This window comes from Sus scrofa, chromosome 14, assembly GCF_054392235.1.
Source record: "Sus scrofa isolate SSC_HxYL_T2T_F1_AM1 chromosome 14, Sscrofa_HxYL_maternal_Yorkshire_Landrace_v2.0, whole genome shotgun sequence".
In the NCBI taxonomy this organism is placed as follows: Eukaryota; Metazoa; Chordata; class Mammalia; order Artiodactyla; family Suidae; genus Sus; species Sus scrofa.
In genome coordinates, this window is record NC_139396.1 from 40,846,283 (window position 1) to 40,863,362 (window position 17,080).

Below are 17,080 nucleotides of genomic sequence, written 5' to 3' on the forward strand. Positions count from 1 at the left end.
GCCACTCTGTGTCTTTTGATTGGGGCATTCAGCCCATTGACATTTAAGGTGATAATTGATAGATGATTATTTATTGCCATTTGAACCTCATGTTCCAGTTGATTCTATGGTTCTCCATTCTTCCTTTCTTTTTTTTTTTTTTTTTGGTTGGATGGTCTCCTGTTATTATCTGCTTGAGTGTATTTTTTTTTTCATTTTTTGCAAATGCAATATTTGGTTTTGGCTTCTGGTTGCCCTGTTTTTTAAGTATGCTAACCCCTTCCCATAATTGTGTGTTTTAGCCTGATGGTCCTGTAAGTTCAAACACTTCATTACTATATTAAAATTAAGAAGAGAAACATACATATAAACAAAAAGGGTTATTTACCTCCTGACATCCCTTGCCCACATTTTATGGTTTTGATGACTCTTTTTTATTTTTTTCTTTTTAATTTTATTTTGTTTGAAGCATGTTCATGATTAAATCTGTATGCTGGCTTATTTGATTGATTGTTCTCTGATTGCAGTTTCCTCAGTCCTAGTTCTTCCTCTTCTTCTTCTTTTTTTATTTTTTTTTTCTTTTCTTTTTTCTTCCCTTTCCTTCCTTTCTTTTTGGTTTAGAGAAGCTCTTTCAATATTTCCTTTAACCTGGGTTTTGTGTTGCTGTATTCTTTAAGTTTTTGTTTGTTGGGAAAAATTTTTATTTCCCCTTCTATTTGAAATGATATTCTTGCTGGATAGAGTATTCTAGGTTGCGTATTTTTTCCTTTGAGCACTTTAAATATCTCTTGCCATTCCCTCCTGGCCTGTAGTGTTTCTGTAGAGAAATCAGCTGATATTCTTATGGGGGTTCCCTTGTAGGTAACATTCTGTTTTTCTCTTGCTGCCTTTAGGATCCTCTCTTTATCACTAACTTTTGCCATTTTTATTATGATGTGTCTTGGTGTGGGTCTGTTTGGGTTCAGTTTGTTTGGGGCCCTCTGTGCTTCTTGTATCTTGAACCCAGTATCCTTTAGATTTGGGAAGTTTCCAGTGATAATTTCTTCAAATATATTTTCCATTCCCTTATCTTTTTCTACTCCTTCTGGAATTCCTATTATGCGTAGATTGGCCCACTTTATATTATCCCATAGGTCTCTTATATTGCTTTCCAGTTTTTTGATTCGGTTTTCTGTCTGTTGACCGGATTGAGTGATTTCCATTATTCTCTCTTCCATATCACTGATTCGTTCTTCTGCATTATTCATTCTGGTTTTCACTGCCCCTAGTTCAGTTTGCATCTCTGCAAATGAATGTTCTAGTTTTTCTTGGCTCCTCCTTATATTTTCTAGTTCCTTTCTGAGGGTATCTGCATTACTGTTCATATCTTCTCTTAATTCCTTCAGTATTTTCACTATTTCTCTTTTGAACTCCAGGTCTGTCTGACTGCAGAGATCTGTTTCATTGCTGACTGTTTTAGGTGAGTTCTCCTGTTGGTTTGACTGGGGGTGGTTTCTCAGCTTCTTCATCTTGCTTGTTGTTTTCTTTCTCCTGAGGGAGTTGTACTCTCCATTATCGGGCAGTGTTTGCCTTGTCACTGCCGTGGAATATTTCCTGAGGGCTGGCGTTGTTGGTCAATCTTTTTTGAGGCAGTGTGGCTTTTCTGGAGTGTTGATGGGGCTAACAGTGTTTCTTTGAAGCAAAGGAGGACTTCCTGAGGGCAGACAGGACTGGAAGGTCCACACCACGATGGTAGCAGATTCCACTTGGTCATGCAGAGCTTGCTCTGGTGTTTTTAGGCTGTGGGGTTCTTGCAGGGGGTTGGCGGTGTTGGGCAGCTGCTCTTCAGGGGTGCATCACCCCATGGGGGCTGGAGCAGCTATCTGGGTCACTGAGAACCTAAGAGGCTCTTCCCTAGGGTAGCTCAACTCAGAAGGACAGCCTGAGAATGTAGGTGGATCTTTTCACAGTCTGGCCGAGCTTGTTGCAGCTTTTCTGGGCTGCAGGGGCTCTTCCAGGGGGCTGGTGGTGCTGACCAGTTATTTCACGGGAGTGGGGCAACCCCTGGGGGCTTGGGCGGGTAGCAGGGCCGTTGGAAACTGAAAAGGCTCCTCCCCAGGGCAACCCGACTCAGAAAAACCGTCCGAGAATTAGGCCGATCTATTCACAGCCTGGCTAAGCTTGTTCTAGCTTTTCTGGGCTGCAGGCCTTTTCTTGGGGGCTGGTGGTGTTTGGTGTTGCTCTGCGGAAGTGTAGCCCCACCAAAGGGCAAGCAGGCCTGTGCAGGGACAGCCCCTGCGGTGGTAGGCTTCAGGCAATTGTTGAGGCCAGCCCTCCTGGATGGCAGGCAGCCCCAGGTCCATGAGAGCGTAGGGGGTGGCGGGGGTGGGGGGAGGGGATGCACTGGGAAGCACAGCTTTCAGCTAGCTAGCGGGCCTGTAAGCTTGCTGTGGCGTGGGGGGTATTCTATGGGGACCCACCCCTTCTTTTCTCCCCTCCCCAGCATGGGCGCAGACCAGGCTCTTCTCCCAGGTTCCCTCTGATGTGGCTTTCCACTTCCCCGCCCCTGGAGTATTGCTCCCTTCCTCTGCGACAGCTTTGTTTTCTAGTCTCCCAGGCAGTCTCTGCTCCGTCAAATGGTTTCTAGACCTCCCAAGCAGTTTCCGCTCTGCCCCGCCCCCCTAGCCCGGGGACTAATCTCTGGAGCCTAGGTCTCGGTGCCCAGCCCCCACCCAGGCAGCGCCCCCCGGCCCTTTCTCGGGGACTAACCTTCTGCAGAGAGGTCTCAGTGCCCAGCCCCCCTCCCAGGCGTCCCCTGGCCCTTTCTCAGGGATTAACCTTCCGCGGCGAGGTCTCGGTGCCCAGCCCCCACCCAGGCGTCTCAATTTTTGGTGACTGTGCCCATAGTTCAGATGGTCCGTTGGGTTCTTGATCGGCTTTTCCGTACTCCAACTTACTGCTACACTCTTCTCTGCATCTGGAGATTCCTCTGGTTCGTTTGATCTTTCGCCGGTAGGTGACTTTCCAGGGTGCGGGATCCCTTTCTCCTCCGCAGTTCCCTTTCGGGAGCACCCGTCCCACTCGGATTCACCTTCTCTCACTCTCCTCTTTTCTCCCGTTCTGCCCAACAATGTCACGAACTTCTTGCCGTTATTGGAGTTTAGGTTCCTCTGCCAGCGATTGGTTGCTGTTCTGTGCGAGTCATTTATTCTGTAGATGTGCTTTTTTTGTTGTGTTTGTGGGAGAGGGCGAGCGTGTCCCCCTACTCCTCCGCCATCTTGTCCTCCTCCTCTGGCTCAACTATTTAAAACCCAAAACGATCCTTTGTCTTATTTTAATACATTCCTCCACCTCCCACCCCATATCATGAGCCATGCCTCTCTTTCTTTTCTTTTCTTTTGGTCAATGCCACAGCATATGGAAGTTCCTGGGCCAAGGATTAAACCCACACCACAGCAGCAACCCCAGCCACTGCAGTGACAATGCTGGATCTTTAACCCCTTGAGCCATGATGGAATTTTATGATTCTAGAAAACCTTAATATACAGACTTCATTTGGGGATGATTTATCAGATATATTGTTTCTCAAATATTTTAATAAACCTTAAAACAAAAATTATAGTAAAGCATCTGATATATCACCAATGAGACAATGCTTTTTCTTTAAAGGTCATTTTTAGAAAAGGTAGAGTAAACTGAGAAATGCAATGCTCTTAACAGCTGGAACCACATCTGCTCACTTGGGGTTGCCCTGAGAACCAGGCAAGACCCCAAGAGACATCATTCTAGGGGAGCTGAGCTGAGCTGTGGTGGATGAAAGAGAAATCTTCCAGGTACTGCTGGCAGGGAGAGGCTTGGGTAGAAAGTGGAAGAGAGAGAGTGTGGGGTGTGGACCTAAGAAAACAGCAAAAGGGCTGGACTGCGGTGTGACTGCTGCCCACATCATTTCAGTAATAAATGCAATTATTAAAGCCTTGGCAGGAGGCAGCTGAATACTGAGAGGCTGGTCTCTGCATCTAGACAGGGGCCCAGCACACATCCTTCCAAAAGCGCCAAAGAGCAAACGTTCTAGGCTCTGCATCACATGGTCTTTGGGTCACGTGGTCTGCAGGTCACATGGTGTGGCTTCTCCACCCTAACTTCCCATCATGCCACCCAGTGCATGAATGAGAGTTGTGACCCACAACTGTTCTGATAAAACTTTACTTTGCATACTGACATTTGAATTTCATATGCTTTTCATGTTCCACAAAATTTTGTTCTTCTTTTAACTTTTTTCAACCACATGAAAAGGTAACCTCCATTCCCAGCACGAGGGGGTCAGGGTCACAGTAGGACAACTCTGCTCTAGACCTGAGGACAGGGCAGAAGAAGCAAAGCAGCATTGACCATGAGGATGAGGAGAAGATCACAGACAGCAGCAGCTGTGGGGCAAGCTCTGGACTGGAGCTGACTGGGGAAGTGAGTTTAACTAAGTTTAATCAGATCCCTAAGAAGTAGTTGGGTATCCAGAGACATTGAGATTAGAGGCAGACCAGATTGGAAGTGTTGGACAGGTGTATTAACTAGAACTCTGAAAATAACTCAAAAGAACTTTGACCAGTGAGAGAAATAAAAAAAGAGCTGGAATTGATATAAGGACCTGGTGGGTCTCACTGAGCACAAGTATAAGACGGTAAGACATAAATCTAAATTTGTGGAAGAACTTTGGAGTTGAGATGACAAAAGCCTTGAAAGAAGAGTTGAACTTGATAGTCCTAAAGAAAAGGTCTCAAGATAGGAAGGGAAGCTTGAGTGATGGGTCAGAGGCAAGAATAAGTGAGATGTGCTGTGAATTACTGCAGAGAAATCAAACTACGGCCATGAAAGTGAAGTGTGGCCCCCATCCCATCTCCTGCCCATGGAGACCCAGTGCCCTAACCCTAGCAGGCTTCAGGCAGGACCGCATCTGAGGCCAGCACAGAGCAGTCAGGCCCATGGGCACCTCAGCCAAGACACAAAACTGCCCTGCGAACCAAGAGCCTGGGGAGAGGCCTGAGGTCCCATTGGCTGAGGTCACAGACCCCAGTGAGAAAGGCAGCCAGCCTGTCACAGCAGCAAGCATGGACAGACACCCTGCTGGCTGGGTGACTGACTGTGGAATCATGTGGTCCTTTCTCCCTGCACTTCTTCCACCTCCAAGGAGGAAGAGAAACTCATATTGGTCGAGGCATAAGGGCTCTAAGAACCCCATCAGGGCACTGGGAGAGGAGGCAGATTATCCTGGGACAGGAACATGAGGAGGAAGCTCTGGGATGAGTCATCTTCCTGCCCCCCACCCTTCTGCACCTGGGCTTCTTCTGCCAGGAACAGGTCCCATGTGGCAGGTGTGGGGGGCTGGGGGACCTGCAGAGATCATCCAACCCCTGGCGGAATTGCTCCTGGTACATCCGTCCCTGCCCCTCCCAGTCTGCAGGTGATGGAATGGTGACTGGTCAGCTTCTTAGAAGTGGTGGCTTAAAGAAGGAAGGAGAAGCCCTGCCAGCTCTGGGCTCACAAGAAAACAAAAGACCCTGATACACTTCCCTCCCTGGGGACCCCTGGGGAGTGAGCTTCATCCAGATGAAAGATAGCCATATGCACTGATGGAGAATACAGGCATTCAGCATCCAAATCCAACCTGTTTCCCTCAGAAACAAGTAACCAGCCCATGCTGGAGAGGAAAGGCAGGCTGGCCTTCTGAGGCCTGAGCCATAGGTGGGTGCCTGCTGGAGCCCAGCACACAAAGGGTGGGGGGAGCGGCAGATCCAGGGGCACAGCAGGGAAAGGAGGCCCAGAGTAGTGGGAAGGGAGGAAATCAGATGGGGGACGGAGTTCACTCTTTTCAACAGAGGACATTTCCCTTTTAAATAGCCCAAAGGTAATCTTGGTCCTGACCCTACAGCCTGGAGAAGAAATTTTTAAAAAACCCAGCGGGGCCTCAGAAAATAGCCCCAGTGTGAGTCTGTTCCCAGGAGACACGTCTTTAGAACAGACCAGAGTGAAAGCAGCATCCTTGCTGGGGCCCTCATGGACCAAAACAGCCAGGACCTCGACCCTCCCTAGGTCGCACTCTGACCACTAGCTGTGGGGAGGGAGCACACCATTACACTCAGATCAGGGCTTCGTCCTTTCCCCTGAGGTGGCCTCAGAGTGAGGACCTGAGGAATGAGAAAGACACAGGACACGGCTCTGGGCATCTGAAGGTGTAGAATGCAGGGCCCTGAGCCTGGCCTTCCAAGAGCAAAGAAGCACCTTCCTTTTGTTCCATAGGGACATGGGCCAAGGGGGTCTGAGCCCAGGAATGCGACAGCCCTAACCAGAATTCCTGATAAAATCACTGAGTTTAGCCTGTGGTCAATGAGGGAGACTGTCCCTGTTCCTTACTGCACGCGTGACACCAACTGGGGATAGAAAAGGAAATGCAAAATGAAAAGTCACTGCAGTCTTCTGAATGTTGGTGACTCACCTGCCAGAGGCAGCAAGGACCCATCAGTAGTTGGCTCTGCATCTCATCTGCTGATTTCAGATACAACATGTTAGTCTCAGACTGAAAAGATAGGAAGCAGGCTTTACCAATAGCATCCTGACCTTCAGAACAGCCTTGAAAGTCATTGGTTCAAGAGCTACATTAAGGGATAGTGAGGTTTCCTGACATCAGCCTTTGTCTCTGAAAACATGCCATGGATGATTCCATATTGTCCCTATTTTAGGGACACTAAATAAGGATAACAGGGAATTGTCCTGTGACTACTCCTTTTTCTCATCCACATCCGACACAGGTGGATAACACACAGATCCTCTGCTGCACATAAACTCTAACCCACACAGACACACACATTCACAAACATACAAAGACTCAGCTCTTTTCTTTCTGGAGTTTACAAGAGGTTGGTGATTACTGCTGTCAGTTACTATCATAATTGTTCAGCATTACATTATATTGGATACTGTTCCCAAAGGTATTATTTCAATCAAATCTCATAAAAACCAATTTTAGAGATGAAAAGTCCTTTCCAGAAAAAAAAAAAAAAAAGAGTCATTGGGAATCTCTGAAAACACAGAAAGGTAATATACAGAAAAACACTAAGGAACTCAAAACACAAGGAAAGTTCTTAGACTCTCACTACACCCTCCCCATCACCTTTCCAAACCTGTAGGTGGTCAACATGGGCTACATAAAGATTGGACCAAATGCCATGGTGAAGCCTCCCTCCTCTACCATTTCGATTATGAAAAGAAAATTGTCATTCCAAAAATGTTTCCTTAACTATGCTACTAACCAAGAATGGGTTCTATTTGCTCTATATTAGAAGGGCTACATTTTTGGTGCAAAACCAATATTACATAACTGAATATTTCTCTTTTTTCCCCTGTGTTGCTATGGCATTGAACAAAATAATAAAATCCATTTTAATTGAGGGACATGTGATAAGCTCTGAGCCTTTGCAGAAGTGGTTCATCACAATAGGGGAAAAAAAAAAAAAACTAGCTTCAGAAAGACGGAAAATTGGAAATCTGGACTATATAACCATCATGTTGGAAACATAATCCAAACTATTCTTCCTCCAGTATGCAAATGTATCTTCCAAATAAAGGAGGGAAAACACTGATCAAAGATTTAAGGTTCGTATTTCTTTTCTTGGAAGTAATTGTAGGAACTGTGAAGAAGAAATAAGAGGGGGGATGGTAAAATGACTCTACAATTCACTCTTCACTCACCATGTGTTCAGTGCAACGCTCCCGCCAATCACTGTGCTGGCAGTGGGGACACATGTGAACCAAACACAGACCCACCTTCTGAGGAGCGAGTGTTTGCTCAAGTTGGGGAAAACATTTCTCAGTGAGGAGATGACCAAATCTTCTGTCTTTCTTCCCTGGCCATACCCTAAATCCTACCTGGTAGCTGGATGTGAATTGACAGCAAAATGACTCAATAGTCCTTCAAGGTCAATGCATGCAAACTTCTATCACTCCCTTGACCAGGTCCAACCCCATGCACTGCACACCTCACCAAACAGAACTGTTGTTTCTAGTCCCACAAACTAGGAGACCCCAGGCCCCCTCCAGCTCTTCATATCTTCTCTCTTTCCTCCATTGTGTGCCAAGCCCTGCCTCTTCCATACAGAACTAGCTCTTAAATTCACCTTCTCATCCATCTCACTGCTCTCTCCCTAATCTTAGTCCCTGTGGTCTTGGCAGGGACAGCCAGAGCCTCTTCCAACCTCCCCCTTTTCCCTTCGGTCCTTGGCACTAACACAAAAGCTTCTTCCTAAATCACATGAAGGCTTGGTCGTGTCTCACTATCCTACTTGAAAACCTTAACTCAGAAATTCTGCCACACTCACCTGAGGGGCATTCAAGCCTCTTCCTGCACCTGGTGCAGCTTAACCTGCAGACTCTCCTGCTCTGTGAACATCCACACCCCTGCTGCGCTGAAGCAGTCTGGCCTGGGGGCGGGGGTCAAGCTTCCAAGGCTCCCTCTAACAGTCCAGGTGCAGTAGTGGTCTTGAGCTCACCATCCCATCCCACACTACCCATATCTGAAGTCCCTGGGAAACCAGAGGAGCAGGGACTTGTGGGAAACTCATCCTTGATGCACAAGCATGTGGTAGACATGAGGTGGTCAGAGGTTGGCAAATGTTAAGGCTAAGTGACAACGCTGAATGTGCAAGGCCCTTAAAATCTGAAGGGGACAAACCCAAGTACAAAGTAGCCAAAGTTAAAATGGAAAAGGCTTGCTTGCAGTACTGGGTATTTAATCTATCTGCAGCATGCTCACAGATGGTGAGTCATGGCTTGCTGCTTCTTTAGACTCCACTCTCATGGGTTTTTCTCAGAAGCATAGACCTCTGTCAGGCTTGAATCCAACAGAAAGTAATACTAGGCAGGAGAACCTTAGGATATAGCACTTGATTAGAAAATGAGAAACTATTTCTCCTCAGATGACGAACAGGTTGGCTTCAAGTGATTTTGGTAGCATTTGTTTCATTTTGTTCTCTCTTTGGCACACTTCCTAACGCAAAGATTTTCTTTAGTTAAAAAAAAAAAATTACTGCCATGCATGTGAGGATAAAAACGGCATCTGCAATTTTATGGAGCAGGCTCATCCTGGCATGGTCAGGTCACCTAATCCCTGGTGAGGAAGCCCTGGGAGAACTGCTGTGAGATCCCATCCTTTACTGTCTTGTTCCTTGAACATCCTAGACATGTGTAACCAAGAGCCAGTTACCATTGTGGGCCATTAATCTTCGTGCCACTTAACGCCCAGAACAGAAGGGAAGCTGCCTTCACCATCTTCCTTAAGTTTCTCCACAAGCTGCACATCAATGAGCAGCTGGTCCTACAAGGCAACACCAAACTTGTGTAGGCTCCAAATAAACTGCATACTTAGCTTCACAAAAGTGTCTCCAAACATTGTGGTATTTCACATAGTTTATCTATAACTTTCCTAAGTTTTTGCAATAAAGGGTAATATGCAAATATCCTATAAAATATGTTTACATTTCATAAAATACATATTGGACTATTAAAAACTGTTCAAAATTTTTAGCATATTGAGAGATCAGTTATGGAAGTGTTTGTAAAAAGTTGGTGTGTCAAAAACTTAGTAACATGGCCAAAAGCTTACAGTTGAAATTCAATCAACACATTTTTTTCCAAAATAAATACATGGAAGAATGCTTTTATCTTTTTGAAAAAATTAGTCAAGCATATGCAGATTTTTAACACTTTCCTAGCACCCTAGAAAACAGTGACACTGGAAAAGGGATGCTCTTTGTTCTAAATAGAGTTCACAGGTTAAGAAAACTACTTTTTTTTTTTTGGCCATGCCTCCACATGCAGAAGTTCCTGGGCCAGGTATTGAATTTGCACCACAATAGTAACTCAAGCCACGGGCAGTGACAATGACTGAATCCTTAACTGCCAAGCCATTAGCAAACCCTAAGAAAACTGATTTTATCCACAAATGAGTAAAAATTATATGAGATAGATTTAAACTCAAAATCAAAAGAAGGCACTAACAGTCAGATGTCCTAAAGTAGAACCTTGGCAAAGAGAAAGCAGAAGGACCAGGGAAAAGGGGAAGAGGAGAGGGTCTGAAGCTTGAGTAGATACAACTATCCCAAGTCCCGCATGAAAAACAAGTGACTCTTAAGAAAGCAGACACCTAAAATCTAAATGTAAGAGTTGCCCTGTAATTTCTTTTTTTTTTTTTTTTTTTTTTTTTGCTTTATAGGGCTGCACCCAAGGCATATGGAAGTTCCCAGGCTAAGGGTCAAATCAGAGCTACAGCTACCGGCCTACACCACAGCTGCAGCAACATAGGATCCAAGCCAAATCTGTGATCTACACCACAGCTCACAGCAATGTTGGATCCTTAAAACACTGAGCGAGTCCAGGGATTGAACCCACATCCTCATGGATACTAGTCGGATTCATTTCCGCTAAGCCAAAACGGGAACTTTCTGTGATTTCATTTTAGGTGTTGTTATATGATCCACTATTCCAAATCTTTAACAAGGACAGCTGCACACAGAACCCTAGGGAGCAAAGGATGTGAAGGTGCCCACAAGGACAGCAAGATAAAGAAAATGGAACAGGCAGAGGGGAAGCAGAGGCAGACTGGGACTGAAAACTTCTGAGGAAACAGGGATTCAGAGCCAATGGAAAAAGAAATATATGTTCCCCAGAACTCATCAGAGAGGTGAGGAGCTAAACATAAAATGCAAAATCAAAGCCACTTTTTCTTTGGGTTTCAGAAGACAGTATGAGCCCAAAACATACCTGAGTTACCATGTGTGTATTCAAAATGTATTGAGCACCTACTACATGCCAGCCACTGTTCTAGGCTTTGGAGAGAAGGTGGAACCAGTGGACCAAAACAGCTGGAGCAGAGTGAGTGGGAGAAAGTAATAGATGAGGCCAGAGAGCTGTTGGCCAGGATGGACGATGGGGCGTGTGGGCCACCAGAGGGTATGGCTGGGGAGAGGGAGTCCCTGTGAGACGGGAAGCCACTGGAGAGGGTTTTAACAGAAGTATAGTTGCTGAACAATATCATAGAAGTTATAGGCATACAATAGAGTGATTTACAATTTTTAAAGGTATAGTTCATTTATAGTTATTATAGAATATTGGCTATACTCCCTGTGTTGTACAATGTATCCTTGCAGCTTGGTTTATATCTAAGCATTTGTACTTCTTACTTCCCTACTTTTCCCCCACTGCCTCCCTCTCCCCTCTGGGAGTTTGTTCTCTACATCTGTGAAAACAAATATTTTGTTATATTCACTAGTGTTTTGCACTTTTTAGATTCTACATATAAACATACAATATTTGTCTTTATCTGGTTGACTTATTTCACTTAGCATAATGCCCTCCAAGTCCATTTATGTTGCTGCAGATGGCAAAATGCCACTCCTTTTTGTAGCTGAGTAGTACTCCATTGTGTATGTAACACATCTTCTTTTTATTTTTTATTACTCAAATTAATTTATCACATCTATAGTTGTATAATGATCATCACAGTCCAATTTCACATAATTTCCATCCCACAACCCAAGCACATCCCTCCACCCCCCCAAACTGTCTCCTCCGGAGACCATAAGTTTTTCAAAGTCTGAGAGTCAACATCTGTTCTGCAAAGAAATTCAGTCTGTCCTTTTTTCAGATTCCACATGTCAGTGATAGCATTTGATGTTGGTGTCTCATTGTATGGCGGACTTCACTTAGCATGACAATTTCTAGGTCCATCCATGTTGCTAAAAATGACGGTATTTCATTCCTTTTAATGGCCGAGTAATATTCCATTGTGTATATGTACCACATCTTCTTGATCCACACCTCCGTTGATGGACATTTAGGTTGTTCCCATGTCTTGGCTATTGTATATAGTGCTGTAATGAACATTGGAGTACATGTGTTTTCGCAAGTTGTGGTTTTCTCTGGATAGATGCCCAGGAGTGGGATTGCTGGATCAAATGGTAATTCTATTTCTAGTTTTCCGAGGAATCTCCATACTGTTTTCCAGAGTGGTTGCACCAATTTACAATCCCACCAACAGTATAATAAAAAAAAAATTGTATATCATGATCAAGTGGGATTTATCCCAGCCAGGGATGCCAGAGTTCTTCAATATCCACAAATCCATCAGTGTGATACACCACATTAACATACTGAAGAATAAAAACCATATGATCCTCTCAATAGATGCAGGAAAAGCCTTTGACAAAATCCAACACCCGTTTCTGATAAAAACCCTTCAGAAAGTGGGCATAGCAGGAACCTACCTCAACATGATAAAGGCCATATATGACAATCCCACAGCGAATATCATTCTCAATAGGGAAAAGCTGAAAGAATTCCCGCTGAGATCAGGAACAAGACAAAGATGTCCACTCTTGCCACTACTCTTCAACATAGTTTTGGAAGTCCTAGCCACAGCAATCAGAGAAGTAAAAGAAACAAAAGAAATCCAAATTGGAAAGGAAGAAGTAAAACTATCCCTATTTGCAGATGACATGATACTATACCTAGAGAATCCTAAAGACTCTATCAGAAAACTGTTCGAGCTCATCCATGAATTTGGCAAAGTCACAGGATACAAAATTAATACACAGAAATCAATGGCATTTCGATACACTAACAATGAAAGAGCAGAAAGAGAAATTAGAGAAGCAATCCCATTTACCATCACATCCAAAAGAATAAAATACCTAGGAGTAAACATACCTAAAGAGACAAAAGACCTGTACTCTGAAAATTATAAGACACTGATGAAAGAAATCAAAGATGACACAAACAGATGGAAAGATATACCTTGCTTGTGGACTGGAAGAGTTAATATTACCAAAATGACTACACTACCTAAGGCAATCTACAGATTCAGTGCAATCCCTATCACACTACCAAGGACATTCTTCACAGAACTTGAACACATCTTCTTAATCCACTCATCTGTTGATAGACATTAGGTTGTTCCCATGTCTCGGCTATTGTAAGCAGTGCTGCAATGAACATAGGGGTGCATGTATCTTTTTCAATTAGTCACTGGAGACTAATTTATTTTCTTTTTAGGGCCACACCCACCGCATATGGAAGTTCTCAGGCTAGGGATGGAATTGGAGCTACAACTGCTGGCCTATACCATGGCTGTAGCAATGCAGGATCCAAGCTGAATCTGTGATCTGCACCACAGCTCACGGCAATGCCAGATCTGTAAACCACTGAGCGAGAACAGGGATTGAACCCGTATCCGAATGGATACTAGTCGGATTCATTTCCACTGCACCACCACAGGAATTCCAGTCACTGGAGACTTTTGAATGGAGGAATAACATGGCCTGACTTACATTTTACCAGACTGCTGCCCAAAGTGTTTAATTCAACAGTCTAAAGGGAGCAAGAGAGGAAACAGGAAAGCCAGCAGAGTCCTCCAGGCAAGACAGGGCAGGAGGGATGTTCTCAGAAGAGGTGGCAAAACATGACAGCATGTGGATATATTGTGAGGGTAAAGAGGATAGGATATGCTGACAAGTGGAACGCAGGGTGCAAGAGGAAAAGAAAATTCAAGGAAGATTCTAAGGTTTTTAGGCTGACTAGCTGCACAAATGAAAGTCAATTCAGATATCCTCATCAGGGACTTTTTACCCTGCTTTGAAACTCTAGGGAAAGGCAGAACAGACAATGTACAAGTGGCAACAGAGAACACACAAGGACATTTCAGCCACTCTGAGCCTGCTTCCTCCACCCTTCTCAGCCTGAAATACAAAAGAAAGGCCAGCTTTCTCTGTTGTTTGCCTGCTAAGACTTCAGGCTCAACAGTTTGTAATAGTACTTCAATTGCAAGTGATAAACACATCATGAGTGTTTTCATTAAGTCTAACTAACATCTTGTTTAGATTTTAAATAACCTTTGAGCAGATTTTCATTATTTACAGTTTTCTCATTGGGAGAAAAACTGCCTTTACTTACAAACAGTCTGTGTAAACTTACAAGTTCTTTCGACAATGATTAAATTGGCTCTGAAAATGTGACCACTAGCCTGACACTGGATTAATTCTGGATGGGAGAGAGAAGAAGGGAAGGAGAGAGAAGGAAACAGGTCATTAGAGCTGGTTTTGTCTACACAAGTCCACCCAAGACATACACATCCCTGGGTCTGTTTTCCTATTTGTAAACTTCCCACGAAAAATATATCACAGGATTGATGTGTAGAAATGTATTACTTTTCAAAATAAAGCATTTAATGAAAGTACTTCCATATTTCCAATGTTTGGGTATAACTTTCACTAAGTAATAAAAGTGAAATGTGGTCAGAGAAAAAAAAAAAATGTGACTACCTGCCAGCTTCAACCTGGCAAGCACTAGGACTTTCTTCCTTTTTGAGAAATACGGCCATTTTTAGCCACAATTAAATCCAAATGCTTCAAGAGGAATGAATGTGGATCCCCCACTTTTCCCAAGTTCACTTTACACCACTTTGCTTTTACAAGAGACAGAACTAGAATCTGTGTTTCATAACCGAAAGAAATCCCAAAAGGATTTTCTATTTTACAAACAAAAAGAAAAGAAAGGTGGAAAGTGAAAATAGTGTTCAATGTGTCTTTAAGAGGCAGCACTCCCACTCCCCAGCATCGAGCGAGGCCTCACCAAGCTCCTTCCCCAGAACCACACTCAGCATCTCAGCACCCAGATGCCACAGCTTATGATTTTGTGCATCTGTTAGCAAGATGTGGCCAAAGGCACCTGCTTCTTCACTTGAGCCTTTTCCGATTACAACAAGTTTCACGGGAACCCTCCACTTTGGGGGAGCAGGAGTGCCTGCACCTGGGTCCTGGGGTGCCTGCCCACCCCCTCCCTCTTGGGGATGGGGAGGGGATGACCAAAGGCTCTACAGGTGCATCCTTCAGCAGGCAGCCCCAGCCCTAAGCACCGGAGAAAGCAGCAGACAGAGTGGATCAGTGCTAAACCCTAACTATAGTCCCTCTTGTTGCTTCATCTTCTTAGTTGCTGTTTTCTTTGGACACTATTGCACAAAAGACTTGTATTTCCTTTCAGCAGTTCTTAAGCTTTCTTGTCTCATAGACCTGTCGGGCATCTGGGGAAGTTGATGGCCCTTCTCCAAGTTTTATGTTATCATATTAACATAAAACGCACAGGATTTCAGAGGAAATCAGTTCCACTGGAACCCCCTCTATCCTTACTCCCCTTGGTGGCCCAAGGACAGAGGAAGGGTTCACAATGATTTCTTTTTATAACTTTGGAAACCTGTTTTTGGTTACTTACATTTTAGCTGTTTCATGTCCCAAAATGTTACCCAACATAAAACTGTTCATTGGAGGCCTTAAATAAATTGAGAATTAATGCAGACTGACAACCCGGCCATTCCAAGGGAGTGGTTACCAGGTTGGAGCCTCGTGACAGCCCAGCCCACACAGTTCAGGTTTGCCTGCCTCCTAGCAGTGCCTGTTCCAAGGCCCAAATACCTGCCTGGCGGTGACTGGGAGATGCCACCAGCCGCCCTCTGCACAGCAGCATCCAACCGCACATGCGTGCACACATGGCCACACAACTAGGACTAGCCACATACAGCATGGGGGCAGGGGCTTTGAACATCTTCATGGTTCATCACCCAGTTCCTCCAAGACTTTCACAGGCTTTAACACACAGCAGTCTGGAACTGAGTGGTGACATAACTCTTCTCTGAATGATGAATGATGAACACACAGACTTCACTTCATAGAAGAGATGTATACATTTTACTCGACAGAGAAGTTGTGCTGCTATTGTACAAAGCCAAACAACCACCTACGTTAGAGTAGCTGGTACTTAAAAAGTGTGTGTGTGTGTGTGTGTGTGTGTGTGTGTGTGTGTGTGTGTACAATATCTGATTACTCAACATATATAATTATGTATAAAATATATATGATTACCTAACATATAATTATATATGGATTATATATACATCTGATTACTAATTTACGTATAATTATATATACGTACATATGTATATTTATGTATACATATATAATTTCCTGGGCTGTGTTCTATTTCTCACCAATTTTTTAAGGAGTGTGACAGAAGGCCTCTGTCTGCAGTTTTCAGGACAAAGACAAAAGATTCACAGCCCTCGTTGATACCAGAGGGTCTAATAAAATCCAGAAAGATTTCAGGTTACTAGAATTGACAAGTTCAGAAATGTTATATTTCTCTCAACTTTGTGGTCTGTCAGGTATAAGCAGAACAAAGGAAAGACAGATCTCCAGTAGAAATGAAACTACAGCAGAGATTAGGCTTCTCCTGTGCAGTGAATCCTACCTGTACAATTAAAAGAGGGAATAAGAAGGACCTTCCTTCATGCGAACTGTGAAAATAAGAAAATCTGTACTTTTCCACAGCTGATAGGATGAATCTTTCTTCCTACATCCATAATTATTAACCATGCCGCTTAATGTATGCATGAACCTAATATAGAATTACCTAGAAATTATCTAGAAATGTTGCTATTTTACAGTTTTTTAAAGATTCTAAAACCCCAATTCTATTACTTGAGATGGTTTCAATGTGCCCTTGAATGACAGGCAGGAAGATGATCTAAACTTTAGACCCTAAAATGATTACTAAATTCCCTCCCACTATATGATTATAGGGCCTCCTGCTTTGTTTTAAAATAAACTCTACTGTCAGCAAAACTTTATTGTTAGACCTTCCCTGAAAGAAAAATATTTAAATTTTTTTAAGATTTCTCAATTGCAAAAAAAAAAAAAAAGAAAGTATCATAGAATTACAGTTTGAATTAAGTTGGGGATTATTTTCCATTAATATTCAACAAAAACAGTTTATTAAATATTAGCTTACCCCTTTCACATTTACTGATTCATGCATATAAGTAACAGTCTACTCTTTGAGTTGGATACTTTGGGCTACAGTAGCAGAAAATCTGAGCCACAGTGGCTGAAACATAGGTTATTCACTGTTTATCCTCAGAGGAGGAGGAGGCAGCCTTGGTTGGCCTCAGAATAATGGATCAGCTGCTGATGCACAGAATTCCTTTCCCAGAGAGAGCATTTCCCTTCCACTCTCTGTCCTTTCAGGGTGGATC

The 17,080-nt window shown here is 43.7% G+C and overlaps 1 protein-coding gene and 1 long non-coding RNA gene across 5 annotated transcripts in view; both read right to left on the bottom strand.

Annotated features, from left to right (window-relative positions):
• The window catches only part of LOC110256746 (uncharacterized), a 437,041-nt gene that overhangs the window by 353,438 nt on the left and 66,523 nt on the right, over positions 1 to 17,080 (bottom strand). The window lies entirely within an intron of this gene.
• The window catches only part of LOC146396506 (uncharacterized), a 229,565-nt gene that overhangs the window by 61,116 nt on the left and 151,369 nt on the right, over positions 1 to 17,080 (bottom strand). The window contains exon 5 of one of the 2 annotated variants that reach the window (XR_014826583.1): positions 6,446 to 6,492. The exons of the other annotated variant lie outside the window; for it this stretch is intronic. This is a non-coding gene — a long non-coding RNA (uncharacterized LOC146396506). The remainder of the gene's footprint in view (positions 1 to 6,445; positions 6,493 to 17,080) is intronic. 2 annotated transcript variants of the gene reach the window in all.